Source organism: Dermacentor silvarum, chromosome 1 (genome assembly GCF_013339745.2).
Source record: "Dermacentor silvarum isolate Dsil-2018 chromosome 1, BIME_Dsil_1.4, whole genome shotgun sequence".
NCBI lineage: Eukaryota > Metazoa > Arthropoda > Arachnida > Ixodida > Ixodidae > Dermacentor > Dermacentor silvarum.
Genome location: NC_051154.1, coordinates 329,435,598 through 329,450,082, shown reverse-complemented (window position 1 = coordinate 329,450,082; position 14,485 = coordinate 329,435,598).

The window sequence follows — 14,485 nt, the reverse complement described above, 5'->3', positions numbered from 1 at the left end:
TGGTTCCCAAGGTGTCACCCGTTACGTGGTGTGCGGGGGCGATCAAGGCGACATTGAAGGCAGAGCTCGGCGGAACGGGGACATATTTTTGGCGGGATATTGCAGGTTATTCTGCAGTCTACTTCAGCTGGTTTTGGAAAGTGCCGGAGGGTTGTTCCCACATGCACGTGGATAGGACCACGCCTTAGAAACTGGTTGCGCGGATCGCCTTTAGCGATAGACTTTTCTCTTCGACGTATTACGTAAGGTCATGTCACATAAATACGGTCACCTGCTCAGACGGAACATAACAATAAGACAGCACAATTTAGAAATGCGCCAGAGGAAATGCAGAATAAGTCAGGCCTTCTGAGCCAATTTAGGCACGTGGTAAGTCGTAGATCGTTTGCCCATTTGTTTATTTGGCATTTTCGGCAATGTTTAATGATTATGTAGCTCTCTTCTGCTAAGTGTTACGGAATGTAAATTAGTGAAGGCCAGTTCTCCCTTCGCCGTCCTTATCTGTGGAAGCTCTAATTCGTAATTACTTAGCTTCATTACATAAACCAAGTTGGTGTCTGTTTGCGAGGAGACATCACCAGAAGTTTCTTGGTACTTGTCTGGTTCAATGGGCACCTTGCGTTTCAGGGTTTTCTTTAGATAGGGGGTTGTCAGACATTGAAATTGGTAGTCTGGCGATAACAATGGCTTGCAGTGGCGCTTGCGGCATTGTGTGTGGCTGACAAAGGTCGCTCCTTGGAGCTTGCCATCTTACAATTCTGCAGTTCGGTCAGAGCTCACCTATCAAGAGGCCTTTGGCGGGAAGATACTCATTCCTGGAAGCACAGGCCCCATGGCTTTGAGCAAAGCAGGCATCAAACCGGCTGAGCTGCATAGAACAGCTCACCTCCCGATGCATCATCTGGGGGCGGGGGTGCTGTTTTGTCTGGCGGTCATTCGGGACAAAGTAGGCCTCATCGACAGACGTGAAGCTATGAAGTGTTCTTCACGCTTGTCGTTTTTCGTGGCCGGGGAGTCTCACCGTCACCTGGGACTGATGGATAAGCACTTCCCCAGGCTGCAATGGGTCATCGGCCTCGTGCATAGCTAAAACGACAACGTAGCTCTTGGTGTGTTTCCGTGAAGCACCAGCGCCCGCCCTAACTACGACGAGGTCCAGCGCCGACTGTGACGCGCCAACCAGGAGCCCCTTCCGAGAGAACAGCCACCACCCTACCTGAAAACGGGGGATTCCGCGAAATGACCGTCACGGAGAGGCGACTAATTCTTGCAAGGGGCCAGGGTCGAACATTCCCGTGGGAAACACGTGAACGTTTGGTTCCCAAGGTGTCACCTGTTAGCTGGTGTGCGGGGGCGATCAGGTAACATTGGCAGCGGAGCCCGGCGGAACGGGGACACATCATTGGCGAGAATTTGCAAAGTGGTCGAAGATTGTCATTGGGTAAGGACTAAGGTGCATTCCCTCGTCGAGTGAATAAGGGAAACAAAAGGGATCAAAAGCAGTACTTGAGTGTAGTGGAGACGCTCGGAGATGTAAACGCTAGGACATGCTTGTTTACACTAAGACTTTAGCGTAAACACGGCTCCAATAACATGGAGCCCTTCTTGTAAAATATCACATCTAAATTTGTATATAAAACCGGATGCCACGGACTCACGATCAAACACTTAACCGCGAAAACCGAAAGCATGATCAGACTCATCCACAGAGTCTCGCGGCGCAGGAAGGGTCTCTGCGAAGATAACCTTCTGCGCGTATACCACGCGTTCCTTATGAGCCACATTAATTACGCCGCCTCTGCCAACAACTGGACGAAAATAGAAAAGACAAAACTAAACACACTCATGCACAAGAGCATGAAACAGGTCTTGGGCATTCCACAAAGAGCAAGTACAGCAAAGGTTTATCAGCTAGGCATGCGCAACAACATCGACGAAGTGATCGAGGCTCAGACTATGGCGCAAATACTCCGCCTATCCTTGTCCATCGCCGGTAGACTAATCCTAAACGAAGCTAATGTCTCCCCATTTTCTTATCTCGAGTAAGCGGTTACCCTACCGAGCAAAATTAGAGACAGCTACAAAGTCTCACCGTTTCCCAGAAACGTCGACCCACAACACAACGTGGGTTAGCGCCGGGCCCGCGCCCGTGTGATTCTCGACCGCACCGATGTGGATCGTGAAGCCACCGCATTTGTGGACGCGGCCCAGTACGGCAACACATTGACTTTTGCGACAGCAGTGGTGGACGGCAATGGAACGTTACGATCATCCGCATCGGTTAAAACGACCGCCAGCGCTAAAGCAGAACAGCCAGCCGTAGCCGTCGCCATGGCACATCCCACATTTACCGATTTCCTCACGGACTCGCGTGCCGCAATTGGGGCCTACGAAAGCGGCAACGTATCTGAAGACGTAGCGCGTATAGACCAGATTATTTTAGCCTCGCACGCAGGCTGCGGGCGTGCTCCAATACTCTCGACACCAGGCGCCACCTATCTGCGTGGACTGCGGGAATCGGCGGACTAGTGTGTGTTTATTTCTGCGTGGCGCTTGTTTGTGTCGTTGCTACTCACGGTTTGAGTGAGTAGCAACGATGTACAAAAGGTATTCGTCAGGGCGGCATTGTGCCGTCATCGGCATTCCTTAAAGAAATGTGGCGAGCGCCAATATTTAAAAATTCCGCTCGGCGTTAAGCTCTTTGTAACTCTTGAAGGCGAAAGGCTGGTGCAAATTTAGTCATGCATTGAGATATACATAAGTTACACATTAGGTTATATATTATCAAATGATATGCTTTCGCTACATGTAAAACCCCGTGGGGCGCATACCCACATATCACCGACTTGGGTATGGAGCGAGGTATGCGCCACACGTGATAGGGCATACGCATTTCCATAGGGCCACGTGACATTTTTTTGCCATCCGTGGCAACACCGGGTTTTCGACAAGGCCATTGCCAACTCTTTAAAGGACGCCTCCGTATAAGGACGCCTCCGTGGGCTTGGTGGCTGTGCCACAACACACACCAGTAAGCCACTTCTGTTCATCATGCAGGTTTTCCTTTCTGCTGTCACACGCGTGCTGCTGCCTGCGATAGTGATGTCAGCGCACGTCGTGAAGGAACCGCCAGATCTGCGCACCGGGATTGACGTGACTAGTTGGCGCATAGGTGTCGACAGTCATTCCGCCTGTCCAACCGCGCCACCACCTCAAAACTGGATGCTCGACCAAGTATCGAGAGCCCTGCTGTCATCGACAACCATCGCAGAGCCAGCTATAAAGGAACCACGGCCATCGCCCGCGTTTTGTGGGCTTGGTGGCTGTGCCACAACACACACCAGTAACCCACTTCTGTTCATCATGCAGGTTTTCCTTTCTGCTGTCACACGCGTGCTGCTGCCTGCGATAGTGATGTCAGCGAACGTCGTGAAGGAACCGCCAGATCTGCGCACCGGGATTGACGTGACTAGTTGGCGCATAGGTGTCGACAGTCATTCCGCCTGTCCAACCGCGCCACCACCTCAAAACTGGATGCTCGACCAAGTATCGAGAGCCCTGCTGTCATCGACAACCATCGCAGAGCCAGCTATAAAGGAACCACGGCCATCGCCCGCGTTTTGTAGGCTTGGTGGCTGTGCCACAACACACACCAGTAACCCACTTCTGTTCATCATGCAGGTTTTCCTTTCTGCTGTCACACGCGTGCTGCTGCCTGCGATAGTGATGTCAGCGAACGTCGTGAAGGAACCGCCAGATCTGCGCACCGGGATTGACGTGACTAGTTGGCGCATAGGTGTCGACAGTCATTCCGCCTGTCGAACCGCGCCACCACCTCAAAACTGGATGCTCGAGCAAGTATCGAGAGCCCTGCTGTCATCGACAACCATCGCAGAGCCAGCTATAAAGGAACCACGGCCATCGCCCGCGTTTTGTGGGCTTGGTGGCTGTGCCACAACACACACCAGTAACCCACTTCTGTTCATCATGCAGGTTTGTGAACCAGACTGCTTCTATACTAAGAGAACTAGCAATTACTTCTTGGTGCAGCTTCCGAGCCCGCAATGCTGCTTTGATATTGCTTGTGAGTGTCTTAGTGTAATTAGATCTATTTTGTTACAGTCGGGGGATATTGAAACGAACCCTGGTCCTGATAGTGATACTGTGCTTGCCGAACTGAAAAAACTGTCCACTGGCCAAACCACAATAATAGCCGACATGCAGGGCCTTAAAAGCCAATGCACGGCTACAAGTGCTGCACTCGCCAACTTAAGCAAGAGGTTAGCGGATCTAGAGGGCCATTACCAGAAACTACTACCAATGCAAATCGAGATACAGACTATACGGGCGGATACCGAGCAAACAGCAAGACTTGTTCACGCTCTGAATGCACGCGTTGACGATGCAGAGAATCGCTCAAGGCGAAACAATCTTGTGTTTTACGGCCTTCCTGACACAGCAGCATCAGAAACGTCGGCCGCGTCTGAAGAAAAAAATTTTACGTCTATGCTCAGACCACCTGAACGTGCCACTTGAACCTCAAGATATAGAGCGAGCGCATCGTGTTGGTCGCTATTCTGCTAATCGCCCGCGTCCACTAATTGTTAGGTTTATTCATTATAAGAAAAAAGAAATGGTGATCTCAAATGGGCGCAAACTTAAGGGCACTGACCTCAGCATGGGTGAAGATTTCTCCCCAGCAGTTAGGAACGCCCGCAAGCAACTTGTTTCCTTTGCGAAAGCCAAATCTGTGCCATTTTCTTTGCACTTTAAAACTCTTCTAATTGGTTCTAAGCGCTACGTGTTCGATGACGCATCGCCAACAGTGAAAGAAATATAGCAGTCATCACATCATCAAAAAACAAGCCATGTGCACCCCCCTCGAACGAAACCTATATCGCATGTTTCCCTTTCAATAATTTATACTAACATACGAAGCTTCATTCCAAAACGAGAACACGTGTCCAACCTCGTGCTGTCGTCCAACAGCAACGTTCTTGTACTCACGGAAACATGGCTTTGCAACGACGTCTATGACTCGGAAGTGTTGGCTGATTTGCCAAACTTCAGCGTATTTCGAAAAGATCGTGCCGGGACTAGAGGAGGAGGTGTGCTTATTGCCGTTAGTCAACAGTTGTCGTGCTCTGCTATAAACATGACATCAGAATTGGAAATACTGTTTATTTTATGCCATGCCGCCCCCCAGTCTGTAATTTTAGGTGTATGTTACAGGCCTCCTCGCAATAGCGCCGACTTCGCTCGTAATCTAAACAATGCACTAAACGTGGTTTGCTCTCGCTATCCTAATGCCGACCTTCTTCTTTTTGGAGACTTTAACTTACCAGACATTAATTGGCGCAACACAGTACCCTCCCTAGTAAACCAAACCGAAGCGAGAGATTTTCTGGACGTTTGCCTCAACTTTAATCTAACACAACTCGTATCAGAGCCAGCGCGCGTCACCCAAGACACTGCAAACATTTTAGATTTAGTACTAGTCAACCGTCCAGATAGTTTGTCGTCCATCACCTTTCTTAGAGAAATCAGTGATCACAAGGTCATCCATGCTTCTTTTCGCTTTGCTCCAGCTCTGCGGCAGAAGCGCGAGAAAACTATACACTTATACGACAAAGGTAATTATGATGCAATATATGAACATTTACAGGATTTTCTACCTTCCTTGCAAGATGCGTTTCATAACCGCAGCATTCATGAAACTTGGCTGATATTCAAAGAAAAAATAAACAACTTAACGAACCGGTTCATACCAAAAATTACCTTTCGAACGCATGAACAAAAGCCATGGTTTAACAATTCGTTAAAAAGGCTAGAAAACAAGAAGAAACGCATGTATCGCGCCGCAAAATGCAGGACGAACACGTGTGCATGGGAAAAATACTACGCTGCTGAACGCGCATACCTATCAGTGATTCGCAAGGCGAAAGATGCATTCTTTGGTGATGACCTTCGGAAACCTTTAATCAATAACACAAAAAAATTCTGGCAGGTGATAAACCCTCAAGAAAGGCGCAGTGTAACACTTACCAATGACGAAGGTGAAACGGTCGACGATGTAGAGTGCGCGAACCTTTTTAATGCAGCTTTTGTATCTGTATTTACAGAAGAGCCTACCACGTCCCCGTTTTCTTCACGTACTAATGCATCAAGTGTCATGCCCACCATTACATTTTCACAGGAAGGTATTTCATCGTTAATTGACAATCTTAAACTCACATCGTCGGCCGGCGTGGATAACATTAATTCGAAACTGTTAAAGAATACTAAACATGTCGCCGCGGTGTTCCTGTGTTTGCTATTCTCGCAGTCACTTTCAACTGGAGAAATACCATATGACTGGAAGGTGGGGAGGGTTGTTCCCATCCACAAAGCAGGCGACAGGAATTGTCCGCTTAATTATCGCCCCATTTCATTAACGAGTGTGCCCTGTAAGCTCATGGAGCACGTCATGTACACAGAAATCATGAAGTTTCTTGACTCGAACAAATACTTTCATTCATCACAGCATGGGTTCCGCAAAGCCTTTTCCTGTGAAACACAAGTGGCCATTTTCCTGCATGATATTCACACCAACTTAGATTCTAACCTCCAAACAGACGCGATATTTTTAGATTTTGCAAAAGCGTTCGACAAGGTACCACACCAACGTCTACTACTAAAACTTTCTCTTGCGAACCTTAACCCCGACATTTTGCGATGGATTGAAGCGTTCTTGACAAACCGATCTCAGTTCGTTACAGTTAACAACTGCGCATTTAACCCCCTACCAGTGACTTCCGGTGTACCGCAAGGATCTGTTCTTGGACCTCTACTCTTCTTAATATACATCAATGATCTACCCCTGCACGTGTCTTGCAACGTTCGTTTGTTCGCAGACGACTGTGTCATTTATCGAACAATTACTAGCACATCTAATCAAGACTTACTTCAGGAGGACATTAACTGCTTACAGCAATGGTGCGACCGTTGGTTAATGGAACTTAATCCTAAGAAATGCAACTTGATGGTATTTTCTCGTCGGCGCGATCCATTTCCTTACCAATACACAATTAATAATATTCCCGTGTGTTCTGCGCAGTCTTACAAGTACCTAGGTGTTACTATATCTAACGACTTATCCTGGCGCACACACGTCAGTAATATCATTTCATCTGCTAACAAATCACTGGGTTTTCTCAAGCGTCATCTAAAACGTGCCCCCAAACCTGTTAAACTACTGGCCTACCAGTCAATAGTCCGACCAAAACTGGAATACGCATCCGCCATATGGAATCCACGCCAAACATACCTCATCAACGCACTCGAAGCCGTCCAAAACCGCGCCGCAAGGTTCATCCATTCTAATTATTCATATGACGTGAGCATATCTTACTTAAAGAAAGAATTGAATTTACTTCCCCTTTGTACGCGCCGGCGCACTGGAACCCTTTCACTTTTTCATAAGTTCTATCACATCTCGCTTAATCAACCACCCTATATCCTACCCGCAGCCCGAACATCTCATCGTACACGACACACTTTTCAAGTGGGCCGCCCTCGCATGCGCACTGTCACCTTTTCCGCCTCATTCTTTTGCCTTGCCGCTACAGATTGGAACAACCTGCCCCACCAAATCGCCGCCATCACTTGCCCTCGTACGTTTATGGAGAGTGTCACTGCGCACTTTTCACAATGAAAGTGGCTTGTGCTAACATACTTATATGCTCGTGCAATTTAGTTTGTATTATTTAGGTCTATGTGCTTGCGCTGACGTATGTAACACTTTAACTCATGTTGTTTTCTTTTGTTCTTTTATTGTTTGCGTGTTCATTTCTGTATTATACAAATTATGTACTAATGTATTCCCACCCCTTATGTAATACCCCTGTCAAGGGGTCTTTAAGGTATTAAAATGAAATGAAATGAAATGAAAGACAAGTTTAGTCTTAATAACTACTGGGGTTTTACATGCCAAAACCAAGATGTGATTATGATGCACGCCGTAGTGGATGGTTCCGGAAAATTCGACCACCTGCGGTTCCTTAACGTGCACTGACATCGCCCAGTACACGGGCTTCTAGCATTTCGCCTCCATTGCAATGCGACTGCCGCGGCTAGGAGCGAATCCGCTTCTTTCGCGTCAGCAGCCCAACACCGTAACCACTGCACCAACACGGCGGCGCCGAGCGATGAGTTTTCAAGAAATGAAACGCTAAGAAACCAGATCATGATTATTGTTGCGTGGCAGAAGGGCTCCCCAAGTATTCGTTTTTCTTTCTGTTACTTTTTCTTAACAGCGGAGCTGTTTAAGCCGAGCGTTAGTCCGTAACGTGCGAACAGAAAATGTGAACCGATCCTAGCGGCAGTGCAGAAAGGGTCCAAGCGCAATGGCAAATACCCCCGTCAACTGGCGAAGCTGAGCCTGGCTAAGTCTAGCTAAACATGGTTGGAACTACTTAAGCTTAGTCAGTCATCGATAGCCAATCAATAGCTAATAGGTCAACAATCAATAAATTCCGGAAAATGCTGGGGATGACTTGGTAGTGCTCAGCCTAGCACAAATATGTGGCGAATACTTTGTGATAGCCAATCGATAGCCAATCAATAGCTAATGAATAATCAATCAATTCTGGAAAATGCTGGAGATGACTTGGTAGTGCTTAGGCTAGCCCATTAGACAGGTCTAGCTAGGTGCCCATGAGCCCGCTGTCTCTTTAGCATTGCGCGTCCAGTGCAAGCTACGCTATTATTGCGATAGCCTTTATATGAACGACACTTCAACCGGATTTCTGCCGTCGCCGTCGCCGTGAGGTTCCGTATAGATTTCAAGGGCGATAAAATCGTCGCCGCGCACCGCATGCGCGAGTGAAAGCGCGCGGGGGACGCGCGCTATCACGGAGAGCCAACGCACGGCGGAAAGCAAACGCGATTGTCGCGCGAAAGACCGTGGGGGTATGGTGGGGAGGGAGGCGGGGCGACGCTGTGTTACGGCACCAAATGCTTATCTTGCAACCCAGCGCAAGGGGAACTGGCAAGGCAATCTCCCACGCGAAAGCAAAAAAAAAAAAAAGCGGGGAGGCAGCGCGGGAGGGAGGGGGGGGGGGGAGCAGCTTCTACTCTGCCAACAAATACGCTTGCACTGGCTGTGGTGGCCGTCGCCCGCAGCGTCTCTTATCTCCACACGGCTCTGACCTTTGCATGTGCTGTGCATTCGCCGCTCAGATTCCGTTGAAGCAATAGACCGCATGATTCTTCGCCCGCTGCAGCGGCTGCGCTTGCTGCCAGCGTTTTGACAGTCGTTGTCTGCGGTCATTCAGTGTGAATAATTCATGTTTGCTTGTGCGCGATGGCACCACACTTGTCAATTCAGTTAGAAAGTGAATGTGTCCAAGTTCATGCGGCCGATAAAACTACTCTACTATCCCTACTCCGAATAGCTCTCTACCAATTTGCTATCGCATTTGATGCTTCGCTTTTCGGGCGAAACTGCGCCATTTTTTTTAAAGAGTGTTCAAGCAAGCACGCTTTGGTCACGTGTCGCGTAGCCAACGAGGCTATTAGAAAAGCTTTCAGAGGCGGTTCAAAAGAAAACACAGTGCTTCGCGGCAATATTGTTACATCCTTCACTCAGTAACTTTACACGAGGTGTGAAACGCATTTCGAAAACCGCTACACTGTTTGGAAAATTTTTTTTTGTTTCTTGAGGTACGAATGAAGTATTGTTTTATACCTTGTGGGTTTTACTTTTCTCAACAACTAAAGGCCAAACACAGTGTGATGCCACTGCAAAGGTTCTGTGACAGCGCACAGCGACGTTACATGCCGCTGTAGCGTGCTTAGTGGCACTAATTATCTTGCACCATGGCTCGCACTTGCCAGAGCACTTAATCTAGCAGAATATCCGGCTTTACGACGCGCGGAAACCAATGCATACGTTTTCCGCAACCTAAAATGCGTCACCCCCATTGCGACCATGATACCGCGAAACTTTAGAAAAGTCAAGCGTGCCCTCGATCCGACGCGTGTGCTACTGCGTTCGTCATTCGTACATAATGCAGAAGTGAAATGAGCATACACGTAGCAATCTTAAGCGTCAACGGTACGCTTGAAGAACAATTCATTGTCACCACTCCTGCTTCCGCTAGTGCAGCGATTCGCGGTGCCCGCAGTCCACAGCCAATGCTCGCACCGCGGCGCCACGATCGCGAGAAAATGGCGGCGCCGGAGAACGGCTCTGTATTCTAGTTTATACTACTAGCGAGCTCAAAAGAGAGCAAACGATGCCTTTCCTGGTTCCCCGCTCACATGGGGAAAGACATATACCCGCAAAAATCTAACCTCAATGAAACGGCCCACGACCGTGCGCGAGAACTTACCCGCCGCCATGGTCCCACGGGCTCCGAAGGGCTGGACGTTCAGTTTAATCACCCGCTATTCACTTACCACCACGAAATCACCTCACGCTATCGAAAAGACAGAATCAAATACCCACGCCCGTACGCCAAACTCGAACGCGCGCAGGCGGCCGCGTTTCGAAGCTACAAACGGACTCATTAAGACTTAGGGATTGACTCCAACCAAATAAGGGAATTTTTAGCCCGACGTTTCGGAGCCAGTTCGGCTCGTTCTTCAGGGGGTATTCTTTGGAGGTGGCGGTGTGCCGCTTTTAAAAGGTCGATCGTAAGAAAGGAGAGGAAGGGTGAGAGAGCGTAAGGTGGGGAGACACTTGACGGGGCACCTGTTCTTGACAGACGAAAGAGGCAGTGTTGCCAGGTTTGGCTATATATAGCCAAATTGGGCTACCGGAAAAATTTTTTGGCGTCGACTTGGACGAGTTGGCTATGTGGCTATATTTGGGCTACTGAAAATTTGCGACTTGGCTATGTTTGGGCTATAAGTGGCGTCCTAATCAGCGCTCCAGAGGTGGCTCTGATCGCGTAGAAGCATATCTTGAAGGCTGTGTTTTAGCTGGCTGAGCCGGCCGCGTGGCTGTGCGTGTGTGCGTGCGCGAAATGACCCCCCCCCCCTCCCGCCTTTCCTTCCCTCCCTGCGCAGTAGTCTGTGCCGGTGGCTTTGATCTTTGATGCACTTAAACTTACACGCTGCTTGACCTCTAGGCACACGATCCCCGGGCATCGGGATGAACCTGGGAGTAGCGTGTTTTTCACAGTACACTGTACTAACATGGCTATGCTTAGGAAGGGAGAGCAGTAACATAGGGTCGGGGTCGTCGGGCGATCATGGCGCCGACATGAAAGAAGGGAAGCACGGATGGATGACACGCTTCAGTGTGTTCCTGGCCATGTCTTCCAGATGAAGTATCATGTCGGGCACAACTTTCGACCTGCTCCACGTTGCTGGCACGAAGCTTTACTGCCATTTTCCTTTTCCAGCTAGACGAATTTTTCTTCGTCCTTAGATTCGAGATTCATTTCGATAGGTTGGAGGTAAGATCGGACCCTCCTCAAAGAGGAGAATCCAAACATGGGGAAGTGGGCCAAGTATGCGATACGTATAAAAAAGAATGAGAGCAAGACCCCGAGCCAAAGGTGGGTTCTGGTGCCTTTACTTCTAGATGGTTTGCCGATAACGTCACGGATGCAGATACTCATTCTGCCAATATTGAAACATGTTTGCCACAATCACATCAGTGCACCACGTCACATGAACTTCACTCACCGTGTTAGCGTAGCTTGTGAGGTGTCGTGCTGCTGGCTCGAGGACGCGGGTTTGATTCCCGGCCACGGCAGCCGCATTTCGATGAAGGCTAAATGCTGTAACACCCGTGTACTTAGATTTTGGTGTACGTTAAAGAACCTGAGGTGGCCAAATTAATACGGAATCCCCCACTGCGTCATGCCTCCCAATCAAATCGTAGTTTTGGCACATAAAACCCCAGCTATCATTATAGTTTTAGAATAGGAACCTCAAACGTTTTGCGCACCAAAGAAATAGCGTCGAAGCCACTGCGCATGCGCAAGACGCAAACTGTGCTAAGATATTGCGTCGAGCACGCTATTTCATCAATTTAGCGGAGCCCCAAAAGCTTTTGTAAACAAACATGGCAGCGCCCATCGAAGCGACGGCTCTAACCTAGCACAAAAATGGGCTCGATTCGTGGTAACGCGTGAAGTTCGCAAGCTAGAAGTGATTGTGGTTATCGCTTTCTCTCAACTAACATGTGTAATGAATATTAATTCATTATACGCACCTTATTCCGAATTCAATTCTCGATTTCATGGCTCGTAGGCCCATCACGGATTGACTCGCCTGGGTGAAGGTGCGTAAAGTTGGTTACTCAAAACTAAGCGGAACAAGTTGCATGCTGCTAATAGAATAAGTTCTAAATTGTAATTAAAGGCGAGAACACAAAAGTCTAAATTATTTTTCTTATCACAAAATGGTATTGTTACGATGGGGTGCGTTTATTTAACAGATGAATTGATGAAAAGGGGCCGCGCCGACACCGAGCCGCTACCAAGGCAAGTGCACTTCGTTCTCCTCTTCTTCTGTCCTTGCCGTAGCTTTAGCGTAACACTCCTCCCGTCTCAGACGAAGCCCGCTGGGCGAGTAACTGTTACGTCCACTCGGAGTCACGTGGATGACAGCGTTTCAGGCGAGCGACGTGAACAAGCTGCGTCTTCTTAGACCGGTAGCCATTGAACACGAGACGAGCAATAGAGTAGGTTACATCACTTAGGCGATCGGTGATGACGAAAGGCCCGGTGTAACGAGCCAGAAACTTCTGGCACAGGCCGCGCTTGCGAAGTGGTGTCCAAAGCCATACAATGTCCCCTTTGTCGTATGACACATTCTTATGACGTGCATCGTAGCGGATCTTGGAGTGGTCCTGGGATGCCAACGTACGGAGCTGAGCTATGTGGCGTGCTTCCTCAGCGCGGCAGAGAGTCTGGGCAATAGAAGAGTCCGTATGAAGAGTAAAAGGTAGAATGGTGTCAAGGAAGCTGCGGGGTGATCTAACATAAAGAAGATAGAAAGGGCTGTAGCCTGTAGTTTCATGCTTTGCGGTGTTGTAGGCGTATGTCATAAAAGGCAAGATGTCATCCCAATTTTTGTGCCTGGAATCCACGTACATCGAAAGCATGTTGGTCAAAGTTCTGTTAGTGCGCTCGACGAGACCATTTGTCTGTGGGTGATACGGAGTCACGTGGCGAAACTGGCAAGCACAGAGACGCAACAGCTCTTCGACTACGTCGGCCACGAACTGGCGACCGCGATCGCTCACAACAACACGAGGGGGTCCATGACGGAGTATAACGGAGGACAGGAGGAAGCTCGAAACATCAAGAGCAGTGGCCGTTGGCATCGCTGCGGTTTCAGCATAACGCGTCAGATGGTCGACGCAGACTATAATCCAACGGTTGTCGTTCGTTGAGCGCGGGAATGGGCCGAGAAGATCCACTCAAACCATTTCGAAAGGAGATGATGGTGGCGCTACAGGGTGAAGGAGTCCGACCGGAGCAGTATTAGGGCGCTTGAATTGCTGGCACTTGTTACAGCTGGCCACATACTTTTCTATATCCCGTCGCATACTGGTCCAGTAGAATCTGCCCTGAATGCGGTGGTACGTTCTGGTGAAACCCAGGTGCCCAGCGGTCGAGTCGTCATGGATAGCACGTAGCACGTGGGTTCTCAATTTTTTAGGGACCACTAAGAGGAGGCGGGCACCATCAGCCGCATAATTCTTCCTGTAGAGCAGGCCATCTTGGATGACAAAGCCATTGTTACCTGTTGGCTGAGCAGCTGAGGCGAAGAGGGCATCCAGGCTGCGGTCGTCACGCTGCTCTTCCCGGAAGGTGGCCAGGTCGGGAAAAAGAATGTCGTCGATGGCAGCCAGAAACTCATCGAAATTGTCGGCGTCACATTCACTCGTTTGTAGAGGGAGCCTCGAAAGACAATCGGCGTCCGCATGATGTCGGCCACTCTTGTAACGGACTACAAAGTCAAATTCCTGTAAACGTAGCGCCCACCGAGCAAGGCGGCCGACGGGTCGCGGAGACCAACTAACCAACATAGTGAATGGTGGTCTGTAACGATCATGAAGCGGCGCCCGTAGAGATATGGCCGGAACTTCTGGACTGCAAAGACGACGGCGAGACACTCTTGCTCAGTGACGGTGTAATTTTGTTCGGCCTTGCTCAACGAACGGCTGGCGTATGCAATGGCATGCTCGGCGTCACCAAAGCGCTGCACGAGGACGGCGCCGAGGCCGATTCCACTCGCCTCGGTGTGCAATTCTGTTGTGGCAGAGGGGTCAAAATGACGAAGTATGGGTCCGGAAGAGAGCAGGAACTTCAGTTGACGAAACGAGGAATCGCAATCTGCTGTCCAGATGAAAGGGTTATCCTTGCGCAGCAATGAAGTCAGGGGGTAGGCAGTATCGGCAAAGTTGGGCACAAAACGTCGAAAGTACGAGCAAAGACCCAAGAAGCTCCTAAGCTCGCGCTGTGACTGCGGTTGTTTAAAG